A 9,873-nucleotide genomic window follows, 5' to 3' on the forward strand; every position below is an offset into this window, starting at 1 on the left:
TGAGAGGATCGCTTGAGTCCAGGAGTTCGAGGCTGCAATGAGCTATAATTGTGCCACTGTAATCCAATCTGGGCAACAGAGCGAGACTCTGTCTCAAAACTCAAAAAAAAGGAACTGCCGTAACCTAATACATCCTTGTGGAATATATTATGTATTTGCATTTGAAAATTCATGCTTGTAACCAGCAAATATGTAATGCAATATAATTGTTCCACTCACACTGTGATTATAAGATTTATTAGAAATAATAATTTCTAGTGCACACTGGGGAGCATGGGCTACAGATAGGACACATGTTTAAGTTCAGTAACAAATATCTTTTTCTGAATCTTTCAGAGTACCTCTGGGTCAGCGAATGTAATCGAATTTGTAGATATTACAAATGGCTGAATTTGGGTCTCTTTGTGGTTGTAAAGCTTGGGCCTATTGCAGAACAAGGCCATGTGCAGTTAAGGAAAAGGACATATGAAGAGTGTCAAGATGGGGAGGTAAGCAGGGAAAGAGGAGACAGAGAGAGACGAGGGGAGAGAGAGGGAGAGAATGATTAGAATTTGAGGTCCACTAATTAGATCAAGTTCAGAATTCATGTGGCTCGGCGAGAGGCCAGAAGTCATGATGCTCTAGAGAGCTCAGCTAGGTGGGAGGAAATGGAGCCTTGGTAACAAGCTTGGATTGGACTTAGGGGTTCATGATGACTAGAGAGAAAAAATAACTTCGTGCCAAGGGAACAGAAAACCACTGCAGAATCTGGAAGAGGTGTATGCATTTGCTTAATTAGTACATGATGGCTGTCAAGCCAGCAGCTTTCTTCTCTCTGCCTTCATTTTAAGCACTTTCCTGGAAATGGTGGGTAAAGACTAAGAGGACCAGAATTTTAGTACAGACTGAATGAAGTAGCATTCCTGGGCAGGAGCTCAGGATGAGAGCAGCAAGCGCTGTTCCCTGGTTACGCTGATTCCAGGAGCTGGGAGTGAGGGCCAGTGTTTAAAATGCTGGCATCTTTCCAGAACATACACACTTTCCTGTTGTCTATCTCTAGAACTCCTATTTGTCCTGGAAAATCCTGCTCAGATACCACTTCTGAGAATATTCTCCACCCTCATAGACAGAAACAAGTGTGCCTTTCTTTTTTCTGCTTATTTTATTCGTACCCCCATTATTGTATTTAATGAGGCAGAATCTGTGCACACCATTGTCTCCTCAAGGCAATGAACTCTTCGAGGACCAGAGCAGTTCCTACACTTTTGGGCTCCTCAGTGTGTATGACAATGAATACCTACCTGCAAAGGGGCTCTCTGAGGGTCATAAAATCAAAAAGGTGGCAGCCTATGACAGTTGTCTCACCCCTGGGGTTGGTAGGAGTGGAGTTTGTGGAAGACAGAATGTTGTGGATAATAGAACTGCTTTGATATTTTTCAATTGTTACTCTATTGGGACTACTGCTCTAATTATGAAAGACTGATATACAGCATAGTAGAAAGGTAAACGTGCACTAATTTGGGAAGCAGGTAATCTTAGTTCTATTTCAGCCCTGCTACCAGTTGTTTGAGTGAGCCTGGGTGCCTTGGTTTTCCCATCTGTAAAATGAAGATGTTAGAACACTTCGAGGTCCAGTTTAATGTCTTCTGCTACACTTAAGGACCCTCCACTAGGCAGCCACATACTATTGAAGTGTGGCTTCCAGATTCCCCAGCAGTAATCCTGGGAGCCTTCACTTTCAGGCAGTTCCTATATTTACTTCATTCTGATGTTGCAGACCCAGTGTGATGGCAGAAGTGCAGATGGCACCCAGATTGCAGAGCTCTTTTTCTTTTTTTTCTTTTGAGACAAGGTCTTGCTCTGTCACCCAAGCTGGAGTACAGTGGCATGATCTTAGCTCACTGTAAACTCCACCTTCCAGGCTCAAGCAATCCTCCCACCTCAGGCTCCCAAGTAGCTGGGACTACAGGAGTGCACCACCACACCTGCCATATATATATGCATTTTTTTTTTTTTTTCGATAGAGACAGGGTTTCACCATGTTGCCCAGGCTGGTCTTGAACTCCTGGGCTCAGGTGATCCTCCCATCTCGGCCTCTAAAAATGTTGGGATTGCAGGTGTGAGCCACTGCACCCGACCACTTGCAGGGCTCTTAAAACCACAACTCTTGAGTTGTCTTTGGACACCCTGTTGTGCGATTCTATAGAACTGTACTCCTTGCTGGTCCTTAAAGCATGAGGCTGGCCCTGCTGACAGTCTGTGAGGGGTCACGACTATCTTGAAATGTATCCTTTATTGATTCTTTTCCCCATCTTAGTAGTTGGGGAATCAGCATGGACCCAGGCAGCATGCAGAGGTTTGTGTTGGCTCTGGCATTTTCTCTGTTTAGTGCAACAGATTTGATGATCTCCCAAATCCTTTCTGTGCAAACATGCTGTGGTTTCAGGCAAGCTACCGAGGCCTGTGTGCAGGATGGATTTAGAGGCCTGCCAGGAGGTTGCCACAGGCACTGAGGCACGAGGTGTTGAAAACCTGAATTGGGGGGTTGGCAGCGGGGATGGAAGGGTGCAGATGGATACAAAGACCATTTGAAGGAAAAATCAACACAATTTAGTGATTAACGGGAGATCCTGGATGAAGGAAGTGAACGAAAAATGACTACAACCTTTCAGAGTTGGGACTGCGCTAAGCTGGCTATGTGACTTTAAAAACTCATTCATACTCCTTGGGTTTCAGATTCTGTAAATTAAGATAACTGGTGAAACGGGTACAATAGTAAAGCAGTAGATGGGGATTGTTTTCAGGGAGGAATCGTGAATATGTCAAGTAAGAAAATGATGGTGAGGTATTCCAGTAGAATTATCCAAGAAGAACTAGAATTCCCATCTCCAAGCTCAGCAGTGAAGTGTGGACTAAAAATACAAGTTGAGTGATGGCGTGTGGAAAGTGGAAGCTTCTTGGGTAGGAAGAATATAAACAGTAGGTCCGTGCCCAGGGACTAGTTTGGAAGAAGCACTTCTTTTTGGCATGGACGAGTCCGGGAAAGTTTTAGAAGATCTGATTGCCTGTATAATCAAGTATTAAGAGTTGTCCAAAAAAAAAAAAAAAAAAAAAAAAAAATCTGGGTAGTTTGTTCTCACAATAAATAAGTTTCCCTTCCCTTCTCTTCCCTTCCCTTCCCTTCCCTTCCCTTCCCTTCCCTTCCCTTCCCTTCCCTTCCCTTCCCTTCCCTTCCACCCTTCCCTTCCCTTCTCTTTCCTTTTTTTTCCTGGGTGAAGTTTTGCTCTTGTTGCCCAGGCTGGAGTGCAGTGGCGCGATCTTGGCTCACTATAACCTCCGCCTGCCAGGTTCAAGTGATTCTCCTGCCTCAGCCTCCCAAGTAGCTGGGATTACAGGCATCCGCCACCATGCCCAGCTAATTTTTTGTATTTTTAGTACAGATGGGGTTTCATCATATTGGTCAGGCTGGTCTCAAACTCCTGACCTCAAGTGATCCATCTGCCTCGGCTTCCCAAAGTGCTGCGATTATAGGCATGAGCCACTGTGCCCGCCCAGGCATCTTTCTTAGATTCCCCTTTTATCTTGGTTTCTTTGTCTTTATCTCTTTGTTTCTGTGTGTTTCTCTTTCCTTTTACTTCTGCTTCTCCTCCTCTTCTTTTTTTAATTGTAGAATACACATATGCATAACAAAATTTACCATTTCAGCCATTTAAAATTGTATAATTCATTTACATTTAGTACATTCATTATGTTGTATAACTGTCTTCACTGTCTAGTTCCAGAACATTTTTATCACCCCTAAAGGTAACCACAAACATATAAAGCTATTTTATTTCCCATTCTCCCCTCCCCACAGCCCCTGGCAAGGACTAATCTGCTTTCTGTCTCTATGAATTTACCTATTCTGGACATTTCATATAAATGGAATGGAATATGTGGCCATTTGTGTCTGGCTTCCTTCACTTAGCATAATGTTTCCAGATTCATCCACGCTGTAGCGTGTATTAGTATTTCATTTCTGTTTGTGACTGAATAATATTCCATCCTATGGATATGCCACAGTTTGTTTATCCATCTGTCTGTTGATGGACATTGGATTTTTTTCCACCTTCTGACTATAATAAATAATATTGTTCTACACATTTGTGTACAGGTTTTGTGGGGGCATATATTACCCTTGGACACTTACCCAGGAGAGGAATTGTTGGGTCATATAATAGTTTTATCTTTAACTTGTTGAAGAACCATCAGACTGTTTTCCACCATGGCTGTATCATTTTACATTCCCACCAACTATGTATCAGGGTTCCAGTTTCTCCATATCCTCATGAATGCTTACTATTATTTTTAAATTGTAGGCATCTTGCGGGGTCCAGAGGGGTATGTCATTGTGGCTTTGATTTGCATTTCCTTGATAGCTAATGGCATTGAACATCTTTTCATGTGCTTTACTATCTAGTTCCAGAATATTTATTTATCTTTGGAGATGTGTCTATTCATGTCCTTGCCCATTTTTAAATTGGGTTGCTTACTGAATTGTAAAAGTTCTTTATATATTCTGGATATTCCCACTGGGCTTATCCTTCAGATCCCAGCTCAGAAAGGAAAGTGGGAGACATCCCACTATACACTTTTGCGTACAAGGTTTTGTGTGAACATGTATTTATCGAAGACCTGAAGTGGGAGAAGTCTCGCTTCCCTTTTTGAACTGGACTCTGAAGGATAATTGGAAGTTAACTTGGTGACTAGTCTTGGGAAGACCTTTCCAGGCAGAGAGCATAGTACGTACCTGCTATATTTGTCGTCTTGGGCTGCCGTAACAAAATCTGGTAGTATGGGTGGCTTACACAACTGAAATTTATTTTCTAACAGTTCTAGAGGCTGGAAGATCAGGGGACCAGCATAATCTGGTTCTGGTGAGAGTACTCTCATCCTGGCTTGTAGACAGCCACCTTATCACTATGTCCTCACACGAAAGGGAAAGAGAGAGAGAGAACCCTTTGGTGTCTCTTCTCACAGGGCACTAATTCCATCATGAGGACCCTGGCCTTTTGACCTAATCTAAGCCTAATTAGCTCCCAAATGCCCCATTTCCAAATACCGTTCCATTGAGGGATAGGGTTTCAACACGTGAATTTGGAGGAACAGACACATTTAGTCCATACACTTGGCAAGGCTTTGTGGGGGAAAGGGGCATGGTGAATGAGGCACTGAAGCTAGGTGACTGCTGGATCCTAAAAAGCATTGAGGAGGCTGGTGAGGTTAGTGGGGGCCACACAAGAGCCAGAGCATGAAGAGCAGACCTTCTCAGTCCTTGTCTTGGGTAGAAACCACCTGTGATCTTGTAAAAATGAAGACTCTAATTCAGTAGGTCAGGGAAGAGTGAAGATTCTATATTTCTAATAAATTCCCAGGTGATACCAAGGACGTAACCACATCGAAGTAGCAAGGACATAAAGCTCCAAAGAGACTGCTAAGGACAGTAATATTTTCTAAGAGAAAGAAAAGTTATTGAATGGTTTTATAAAGGAGAGTGACAAGATCAAGTTTTTGAAAGATCACTCTAGTTGCTCAGTGGGAAAAATACTGGAATGGGACAAACAATTGGGGGAAAGAGTTAGTAGTTGAATTGATTATGGTTAAGTAAATTAAAGTCTGTATATTCATGTGACAGAATACTCTATAAACACAATGGTTATGAAAACATTTTCATGACATGGAAAAATATTTGTGACATAATACTAAATAAACTGAAATCAAAGTTATGTATACAAATTGGTTTCAATGTTGTAGAACAATGTGTGTATGAAGAAGCAAATGCAACAGTTTGTTAACAGAGACTCTTGGGAGGTTGGATCATGAGTGATTTTTTTTCCTTTATGTTTTTTCCTGTATCATTTCTACCATTCTCACTCTGATATTTTATTTGTTTAGATTGTTTTCCAAATAGCCACTGAACATTACTAAAGTTGTCAAAAACCTGAAGATTTGTATCTGTGAATCTTAAATAAAACTCTACAAAATCACAGCTCTAATACAGTAAATAGAAATCCCAGTTGAGCTCATTTCCTGGCCCCTCTTAGGGTGCCATGCTGTTGCTGGTTGTCAATTTCACACATGCAATTTCTATCCATTCAGAGCTGACAGCTTGGATTTCCCCCTCCATTGTAATAGCTGTTCTGTCTCCTGGCTTCCCCAGGCTTGCATTTGGTAACCTTTGCCCTTTTATTTGGTACAAGCCAAAATGGCATCTTTGGAAAACTAATGTTCCAGAGAAAATGGTAGCATGAAGCCATATAACCTACTGTTCTTTTTCTTTCTGTTTGTGAAGGTTATTATTAAAGCTCATTTTAGAGAATTTCAAATCCATTCAAAGTATCATGGGTTTAAATTTTTCTAATGGAAGCAAAGCTTTTGATGTTTGGGTTTAGAAAGCTGCCTGGTCTCTTTAGAGTTCAAATTTTCATACATTGGAACAATTGATCAAAGACTTTATTTTAGGACAGAGAGAAAAGGCAATTTACTTTACCTATAGTTGTTTTGTGCTCTCAACATTATTATTATACATTTTTTTTCCTGAACCATCTCCCTGTTTGAAGATCTGCTTTTTAACTAACATATAGTGGCTTCATCTTCTTTTTGATCAGTCTGATAAACCATCTGGAAACAATTGAGAGTGACGTCACAAGTCCAGCATTATGATTTCAATGTAGGATCAAAGAATAGAAGGGGAAAAAATGAGGAGTGGAGAAGCTCGATTTAACCTTTAAGTACAAATAACTAACAGGGTACAAAAAGGCAAGAAAACATGACAAAATGAAAGGATTATTGATGGGCAATAAAGGAAGCATAGTAGGTTTACCTTGAGATTTCACTGAGCTAATATACTGGCTCCCATTTCTATGTTTATTATAGGAAAAAGAGAAAAACACTAATCCAGGGATAGTGCTGACTAGGGATGCCCAAGTCAAAAAGACATTGTAGCACTGGGTTTGGCAGAGTGCTCTGAAGCTAAATGCAGAAGACTGCGGGAAACGTCTTCAAATGGGGATAAAGGTGGTAAGCAAGGGCAATGAACCTGGAATTTGGAGGAATTCATACTCCAGTGAAGAATTTCCAGACCCCTCATGAAAACAGCAGATTGCCTACTCACCAGATAATACTCAAGCTGAAACTAAGCCGCCCCTGGAAAGTAAGCAAATAATTAGAAGGGTGGATTTCAGGCAAGCAAAAGGTGAGAGCCCAGAATCTCCATGTGAATGACCCTAAAATTACAGCTAATATAGAAAGTGGCTTCCTTGTACCTCTAGAAATTGAACTCTCAGAACTTGACTGACAGTCTGCTCTTAAGAACATTAGCTCAATCTGGAGAGAAATGTATGTTTCCAGCTGGCTAGAAAAGTTCTTCTCCTATATGGATTTTAGGTAGAAGCAGAAGGAGGTGAGTGAATTTCAGGGAGGGCGTTGGGTCTGGCAAGCTGTAAAAACTTTTCTTTGGAGAAATCGGAGAGCAGCAACTCCAGAGTCTTTTGTTGTTGTTGTTGTTATTTAAATCAACAACACTGTATTTTCCAGAATTATCAGCAAATATACTGTAGTTCTATATTTTATCTATGAACCTGATTTATTTAAAACATCCTCGAATGCTACTTAACTTTAATATCTTTTTAAAATACCTTTCTACTAATCAATTTAGTTATACATTTTAAAAATTATTATGAGGTCATATGTTCCAATTTGAGTTTGGAAAATATGATTACTGTACTAGCTCATGAATCTCTTTGGTTACCAAACTATGCCCCCCAAATTTTCCTCTACATTAGTTACTCTTATCAAGATTGAAGTTACTCGACTATTTAAGTAATTCTTATCTAATATAACAATTCTCACATTAAAGTGAGGACATTTCCAACCCTTGACTTTCTGTTGCCTCTCTTCATTTAACTATAATATGCCCCAAATGAGGCATCAATAAAATCTTATTGTTATTTGTTTTTTTCAGAGATGCTGTCTCACTATGTTGCCCAGGCTGGGCTCAAGCAATCTCCCAGCCTCAGCCTCCAGAGTGGCTGGTATTCCAGGTGTTACAGGTCACTATGCCCAGCCCAGGATCTTACTTTTTAATATTATTGTGCAGTGGCACCATCAGAGCTCATTGCAACCCCAATCTCTCAGGCTCAAGGGATTCTCCTGTCTTCATCTCCCAAGTAGCCAGGACTACAGGGACTACAGGCATGCACCACCACACCCAACTTTTTAAACCATTTTATTTATTTTTATTTGTTTTAGTGGAGATGGGGTTTTGCTATGTTGCCCAGGCTGGTCTCGAACTCCTGAGCTCAAGCGATCCACCCCCAACCTCGGTCTCTCAAAATGCTGGGATTACAGGGGTGAGCTATACCATGCCCTGTCTCAGAATCCTATTTTTTAAAATGAAAAAGCAAGTGGTCGTATCTATGAAAAAGAAAATGACATTAAAAAGGAACATACGCATAACCAAATATTGCTTCCCTCACTTTATTGTGAGAACTGTTTTTATACTATGTGTTTGGTTGTATGCTGCTGCCAGTGTACATAAAACAATTACCCTTGTGAAATAGAAATTTATGAAAATTCAGAGAGGTAGATGTGAGGGACTGAAAAGGTAGAAGTTTGTGTATTATGGCACATATGTTATAGGAATAAGTTTTTGTACAGGCTTCAAATTTCTAGCTCTCTTTTGAATATTCACTGGTTCATGAGAAGTGGTTTGGGAAACCTTTGAAAGGTCCATTTGACCACAAAAGGGAACAGACGTTCTGGAGTCTGGAGAGATTTGAACTCGAAGATACCCCAGTCAGCAGGAAGTCATGTGGAACATTTTGCAGACAGAATTGCTTCAAGTTTGAAGATCCCTGGGATACTTTGATACAGTTGAGTCCAGCCTCCAGCCAGAGCTGTTGAAGCACTTTCTTGATAGCAGCAAGGCTGGGGGAACCAGACATGACACAGCCCAGAGCTGAGCCAATCTGTGGGTTGGTGGCTTGCGGGTCGGTGGGACCAGAGAGCGGGGCAGTGTGTGGCCTTGATGTGATAATTTTTAAAAACATTTAGCCTTTAGAATCATTTAGATCAAGGCTTTAGGATCATTTTCAACACAGTACTCTAGGAGCCACTAACAATTGACTGAAGTTTGCATTTGAGTTCAAAAAGTGTTTGTCATCCTGGCCTGAGATGAAGAACATATCACTTTTGTTGAAAATTTTGGAGGATATATGTGATTTTATTTAGACATGGAATGATTTCATATTTTTGCTTAGTACAATTACAAATTTATGAACATTCCCAGGTTACGAATGTCCGATTTGTAGGTAGTTTAAAACTCATAACCTATAGGCTGGGTGTGGTGGCTCACGCCTGTAATCCTAACACTTTGGGAGGCCAAGGTGGGCGAATCATGAGGTCAGGAGTTTGAGACCTGCCTGGCCAACATGGTGAAATCCCGTCTCTACTAAAAACACAAAAAATTAGCTGGGCATAGTGGCACTCACCTGTAATCCCAGCTACTCAGGAGGCCAAGGTAGGAGAATCGCTTGAACCCAGGAAGCGGAGGTTGCAGTGAGACGAGATCGTGCCACTGCACTCCAGTCCGGGTGACAGAGTGAGACTCCGTCTCAAGAAAGAAAAAAAAAGAAAAAACAGCCAAAAAAACTGCTCATAACCTATGAAAACAACAGTGGGAGTGGGAGGACAAAGGAAGGAGACAGAGGACAGAGTATGTTTATCTGTATCTATCAGCACAGCAAAATACTTCATAACCAAATCTCATAGAGTCTGATGCTTCTGGCTTCAACTTGGTTCTTCATCATGTATTAAAGCTGTGTGACTTCTTTTTTTTTTTTTCTTTTTTTTTTT

General features: G+C 41.0%; 1 pseudogene; it reads right to left on the reverse strand.

Annotated features, from left to right (window-relative positions):
- Positions 1 to 8,714: 8,714 nt before the first annotated feature.
- LOC115899620 lies at positions 8,715 to 8,963 on the reverse strand (annotated as a pseudogene).
- Positions 8,964 to 9,873: the final 910 nt, after the last annotated feature.

Source organism: Rhinopithecus roxellana, chromosome 9, assembly GCF_007565055.1.
Source record: "Rhinopithecus roxellana isolate Shanxi Qingling chromosome 9, ASM756505v1, whole genome shotgun sequence".
NCBI classification, from domain to species: Eukaryota; Metazoa; Chordata; class Mammalia; order Primates; family Cercopithecidae; genus Rhinopithecus; species Rhinopithecus roxellana.